This window comes from Primulina huaijiensis, chromosome 5 (genome assembly GCF_012295235.1).
Source record: "Primulina huaijiensis isolate GDHJ02 chromosome 5, ASM1229523v2, whole genome shotgun sequence".
Taxonomy (NCBI): domain Eukaryota; kingdom Viridiplantae; phylum Streptophyta; class Magnoliopsida; order Lamiales; family Gesneriaceae; genus Primulina; species Primulina huaijiensis.
Window position 1 is genome coordinate 13,645,207 of NC_133310.1, and position 6,744 is coordinate 13,651,950.

The 6,744-nt window shown below is 33.9% G+C and overlaps 1 long non-coding RNA gene across 2 annotated transcripts; it reads right to left on the minus strand.

Annotated features, from left to right (window-relative positions):
* Positions 1–2,578: 2,578 nt before the first annotated feature.
* Positions 2,579–6,472, minus strand: LOC140976657 (uncharacterized). 2 transcript variants are annotated; one of them, XR_012175266.1, is made up of 4 exons: positions 6,155–6,472; positions 3,508–3,954; positions 3,355–3,413; positions 2,579–3,163 (listed from the first exon to the last, which is right to left on the minus strand). It is a non-coding gene; the product is annotated as an uncharacterized lncRNA (long non-coding RNA). The 2 variants fall into 2 exon arrangements; XR_012175265.1 differs by having other exon boundaries at positions 2,579–3,413.
* Positions 6,473–6,744: the final 272 nt, after the last annotated feature.

Here is a 6,744-nt window from a genome sequence, read left to right on the forward strand (position 1 = left end):
GAAACCATTCTCCATGTTTCAAAACCATGATGTGGGCATGTATTAAGTAATTATTTATATCTATCCCAACATTGATAAAATGTTTCTCTTTGTTTTTGATAAAAAGTAGTAATTTGTCTTTTAAAAGAGTTTGTTATATGGGAAGGGAAAAACTTTTTAAGAAATTGTTGTTGCATTTCTTCCCATGACCTTATTGAACTCGATCTCAAATTTTGTAGCCATTTTTTAGATTTATCTTTTAAAGAAAAAGGGAAAATTTTAATCGAACTATATCCATGCTACAATTTTGATCATTATAAGTGTTACAAACTTCCTCAAATTCTCTTAGATGTAAATATGGATTTTCAGAATCTAAGCCATGAAATTTTGGTAAAAGTTGAATAATTTGAGGTTTAAAGTTGAAATTAGATGCATCAGGAGGAAAAACTAAACAAGATGGGGCACTAGTTCTAATAGGGTTCATATGGTGCCTAAATGTTCTTAATTGATCATGTTCTTGATTATTATTGTTATTATTGTTATTATTACTATCATTATCTTGATTATTTGAATTATCATCCATGTTTAAATTATTTTCAGATACTCGAATAAGTCTACCACTTAAAAAACACAATACTTATAAATAAAACATAAATAACAAATATAAACTTAATTTATACCTCCCCGACAACGGCGCCAAAAACATGCTACTACTTAAATTATAATTCACCCAAGTGTAGGTTGACTGCAAGTAATATATTTTGTAAGTACGAGATCGATCCACAGAGAGGTTATTTTAAGTTTAAATTTATTAATTTATAGGTTAGCAAATGCAAGAATGAAGTTTACAAATTATAAATTTTGTCAAGGCTCGAGGATTTATTCTTGGTTTATGTAATATTGTTTAACTAAAAGTAAAACAAAAGAAACCACCATAAATAATGGTTCCAAGCAAATTAAATATTTAAACACACCTAATATAATATAGTTCTCACTATAGAAAATACCGAATTCACCGATACTTCATATATGGTACATATGATTATATGTATAACTATATAAATATATAATTGCATAAAGTAAATGTTAAATTAAATCATTATATTTCATTTAGAACAACCGGCAGAGCCACGCTATTGTCTAAATAAAATATATGATTTAATAAATTAGTTGCGGGAAAGTAAAAGTTAGTTGCGATAAAAGTAAATGTTAGATGCGGAAAGTAAAAGTTAGTTGCGATAAAGTAAATGTTAGATTATTAGATTTTAGTATTAAATCATAATATTTCATTCAGAACAACCGGCAGAGCCACGCTATCGTCTAAATGAAATATATGAAGCATTTGTTGTATGAAATATATAATAATAATAATTGATGAAATATTTATTGTATCAAAATTAAACAACAAATCAAGATAACCACTTCAATGGTATCAAGCATTTGATGTAAATTGATAACAACAAATAATTCATTTTTATACCTACAATAAAAATAAATTAGCAAAATGAAAAGAAATAAAGAAAGAATATACAAAATATAAACAATCTTACTTCATCAAGAATTCATCCTCTTCACCTTGACATAATAGATTTAGCTTTCCATGAGCTTATTTTTGATCAACACTAAAAACATCCTTCATAATTGGGAAAATGAAAAATATATTGGAACTTAGAACTTTTATACACACTCACACTTTATTTTACAATGGGATAGAATGATTCTCAAGCTAGCACAAGGCTTCTATTTATGGGCCTAATGAGAGAAAGGGTCAAAAATTTTATTAATGCCATGTAGTTGTAATAGTAGTCATTGTCTCCTTCAACTTCAATTCCATGTCCCTTTTGTCAATGCTTTGTTCCATGACTTTAATCACCGAATTTGACTCTACTCAAAACCGCAAACATGTGGGGAATTGTCTGTAGATGAACTTGGCCACTTGGTTCACCTCATTTGGTATAATATTGAAATAGTTATGATTTTTTTACTATATGCTGGTCCTGGTAAAACTAAATTTGTCCTCCTTTTAATATTTGCACAATTTCATCATCTTAATAAACTTTTTAGGCAATCATGTCTTCTGCAAAGTTGTATATAATTTCTCAAGGATGATAAATATGTTTGAATCACCTCCATTTGAATTTTTTATCTTGCGTTATCATTATTTTACCAACACGTAGAAAACATGAAAATAAAACATATTTAGTAAGACATTTAAACATAAACAAATAATACTAAAATAACATAATTTTATAATTTTAATGAAACTTAAATTTTAAAATATAGGTTTTAATAAATAATAAATTAATAATTTTAAGTTTCATCAAATATACGATAAATTTCCTAATGAGTTTCATGATCTTACGTTGAGAGGCAGACCTCATGGTACCTATTGTATATTCAATGACTTTATCTATGCTGTTTGTATGGGTATAAAGATAAATTATAATGTCATAATTGAAAAAATCGTAAATCATTATTAAAATAAAGATCTTTTTACATTAGAGTCAATAAAAGTCCAAGCTATAAGTTGGCTTGTTGGGTACCTACTCTAACAATCCCCCACTTTTCCTATAGCCAATTACTCATAGATCTTTGTAGTGACCCATTCCAGAATAACCTACTAATCAAGAGCTAAGCATACATTTAACCTAAATAACAATAAGCAGAGATAATTGCGGAAACAGTCAATAAACAATAGTTATACAACCCAATCGAAGTCCAGAATAACTCAAACCAAAATATATGGTACAACCATATGGAATCAAAACAGTACTGATAAACTAAATCAACCGACTACTCAACCTCCTCCTCCTCCTTCTGAGCCATCCAACCTGAGGCCTGTCCAGTGGGAATGGGTGTCCAATATAAACAAATCCGGGGACGTGAGCGATAAGAACGCCCAGTAAAAAAGCATGAGCATACAAACCTATATGACATGCACATGCTATGATATGATGCCAGGGTAGTCAAGAAACAGAAATCACAAAAGATCTCAACATGCTCAGTCTAGAGGCGCCGGTGGATAGTGCCACGCGGTACTCCTCTGGGTCACTACATCCACTACAAGATCAGACGTGGACCTGAAATGTCCTGGATCAACGAAGCCCACCCGACCCGTAGGCCATTGTGTACTCTCGGTGTCCATGCGTCCACAAGACAGGGCTGAGCGCCCCACAAAATATAGCTTCGAAAAGAGATACAGCACAACAGTAAAGGCTATCTCGAAGGAGATACGTCTCAACATGAAATACAACACGAAGATAAAGCGTGACATAATAGCATGCATCATATGACATTTATCAATGTAGCAAATAATCATGCAACACATATAAGAATGTATAATCGACCAGGATATCGCGGATAGTACTTTCGTACCTCTATCACTGCAATCCTAATCCACAGGAAACACCAGAACAATAAGGTCTAGTCCAAGCCTATACATCAAGTGAAAATCATCATTAAAACGTACCTACCAGACTTAAATAGAGTATCAAATACTCCTGAAATAATAATGATACAATTCCAAACCTTCTTCCGTCGTCACCCCGCTAATGACGATGCTCTGATTCCAACATGTCCAAGTTCGAATAGTTCGTTCCCTGATTGCTTCGTTCCCTAACTGCCCTGTCCGGACTGCTCTGCTCTGTCCGGGCTTCTCTGCTCTGTCCGGACCGCTCATGTAGAGGCCTCTTAATCCTTACTTGAAAATTTGCGGAAAAATTTAAAATTTTCTTTTAAACGAAATGAAATATCCAGTTCATAAAATAAACTGTTAAATAATGTATCATGTTTAAAAATAGCAGCGGAATAAATTAATGTTGTAAAAAATAACCGTAAAAAAATTTATCCAACGGTAGGTAAAAATGTTTGAGCGATAACAATAATAAATGCTGAAAAGTGAGGTCCTCGGGTCCCACTACTGCCGACCCGAGCTGGCTCACTGATCCCCGCCCTCGGTCCCGACATCATCAGTACCTACAACATTCAAGTCTAGTGAGTCTAAAGACTCAGCATGCATATATCGTAAATAACAAGTAAATAATTAATAAAGTCGCATGAAGTTAAAATTTCCTGTAATGAGGTGTAACGTAAAATATCATTTCAATGGTAATTATAGTACGTGCATAACTGAACTGAAAATATCACAGTGAAAATGTTTGTTCCTTGGAGCCCTGTAATGAAATAACTTGTAATAATTTTCTGGTGAGATTATGGTCTACGCAAGTGGTCCCTGAACTGAACTGAACTGACCGGTAACTGGCGACCGGGCCGGTAACTGGCGACCGGACTTAATAATGTATGTCTGATCAGACTACTGCCACAGTATACTGGGTGAAACAACTGAACTGACCGGTAACTGGCGACCGGGCCGGTAACTGGCGACCGGACTTAAGCATGATAGTAAAGTGACCACAAGCAATATCGCATAAATCTCAAAATGAATATTTGCACGTAATATAATTAACTAACATAATTAAATATGAACAATTTCGATCTTCTTGCAATAAAATCATGTACTTGCGATATTTAAAAATACCTATATGGCTTGATTGAAGAGTGAAAGAAGATATAAACATGCCTTGGTTTGTTTTGACAGAAAACAAACGAAATAACGACGCGGCGCGGCGGAGACGGAGTGCTCTTCACTTTCTTACTTTTTCTCTCTTAATTCCTTTAAACCAAGCATGCACCATAATTATTATAATAGCGAAAAAAATCGTAAACATGATGCATGAACATTTAAAAAATATCATGATTTGTGCTCAGGGCGCTGCTAGGACCAAAATATCACCCCGGGTGCAAAATGACCATTTTGCCCCTAGAAACCCGAAAATTATCGTTTTGCCTCTAGACGTAAAATTCCACTTTTTTGACATTTTCTTAATTCCATTGACTCTAACATGTCCCAAATAATTATTTAAGCCTACAAGAATTTTCCCATATTTTTATTTGGCTTAAATCGATGACTTTTAAATTAATCTTTAAATATAACATATTAATGCGTTTTAATCCCGAATTAAACCAAACCTTAGCATAAAATTCTCAAATTAAAAACTTAGACTTCTAAAAATTATTTGAGCTTAAATATAATTTTCCATAATTTTATTAAGCTTAAATCTAGGTATTTCAATTAATTCTTTAATTAACGTTTCGTGCGGCGATTATATCACAAATAATTCCAAAACTCATCATTTTGACCCGAAACTTACCAAACTCCTTAAAATATCCCAAAACATATTTATAAGCATTCCTAGACGTAAACTCGAGCCCATTTTACAACTTAACCAATTCTTTTTAAAACTTAGCTCAGGGTCTAGGTTTTAATCCGAATCTAGCCGAAACTTAACCAAAATTTTACCAACTTTTTACCACCCTTTCTAAACACTTAAAAGGCTCTAAAACCACTAAGCCAGCCCCCTTAGACCTTCGAACAAGACCCTGAACAGCTGCTGGAAATTCCAGCAAGCCATCGTCCAACTCTAGCCTTGACCCTAGCATGCTTCTACCGACTTCATGCTTAAACCGACTCAAACCGGACCCGAACCAGGCCCTAGACTTAACCCTTAGACATAACTTAAGACCATGGTTAAGCCCTTTTTAACTCAGAACCAGCGCCTAAGCCCCAAAAATTCAGAAACATGACAGCAGCTACAAGGGACTCAAACTGTGCAGTTTTCATGTTTCTGGTTGTACAGCTTTCTCCAGCCAACCAAGCCACGAACCACCTTAATTAGACTCATCCTAGGACCCTTAGAGACTTCCTAAACCATAGCCAAAAGCCCTAGACCAACCCATGTGCAGAATCGAACAACGAAACCCAAACTTCCGATCTTGTACTCAACCACCACAATGGCTACTATCCCGAGCGTTTCCCCTTCGAGCTTGGAAAAACCGAGACTCCCTTATTCATTTGCCCTTACACACGACACATACAGCCCTTTGCATCATGCATTTAGCAGCCCCTTGCACAAATACTAACAAGAAACGTGAGTTGGATGAAGAAGGTGCAAGAACTATGAACAAAACCGAAGCCTTCCTACGTTATATGCAAGATCAAGAATTTTATGCAAATAAACCCACGTAACAGCAAGTATCTAGCATGTATGATGCAGAAATAAAAGTACAATGCGTGCCTGAAGATGTTTCACGCAAGAATAACGAAGATCGAACGCACCGGGGAATTGTTTGATGCAAGAACAAGTGAAAACCAAGCACATTGAGAAACTCCTAGCTGAAACCGATAGAATTCTGAATGGGAGGGATGAGTGTCGGCTGATTCAATTATTGGTGTAGGGTAGGTTTAGTTTAAATGATGTATAAGTGCTTAATTAAATAGTAAACAAATACTTAATGGGTCTTAAATTGTTAATTAAGAGTTTAAAAAGAATTTTAAGTCCAATAAGGTTAAAAATAGGCCCATTAAATTCAAACACACCCGCGCACAATATTTCGTGTTGGAAAGTTTTTTTTTGAAAATAATAGCCGAACACTCAAAAAGTCCCCCGATTCGATAAAATTTACGTACTGGATAAAATAAAATCATACAGGTAAAAATACCCAATGAAATCCTTTTTTTTTTTTTTTGAAAAATGCAATTAAAAACACCTTAAATTAATTAATAAAAATAAACCGTGTAATAAAATAATTTTTCTGATAATTCTCCGGTCTCCGTTCCTTGTTCGATCGCGAAATACAACTAAAAAAATCATTAATGCATGAACCTTTAAAATTTCGTGAAATAAATTCTATCATGAATTATGCATA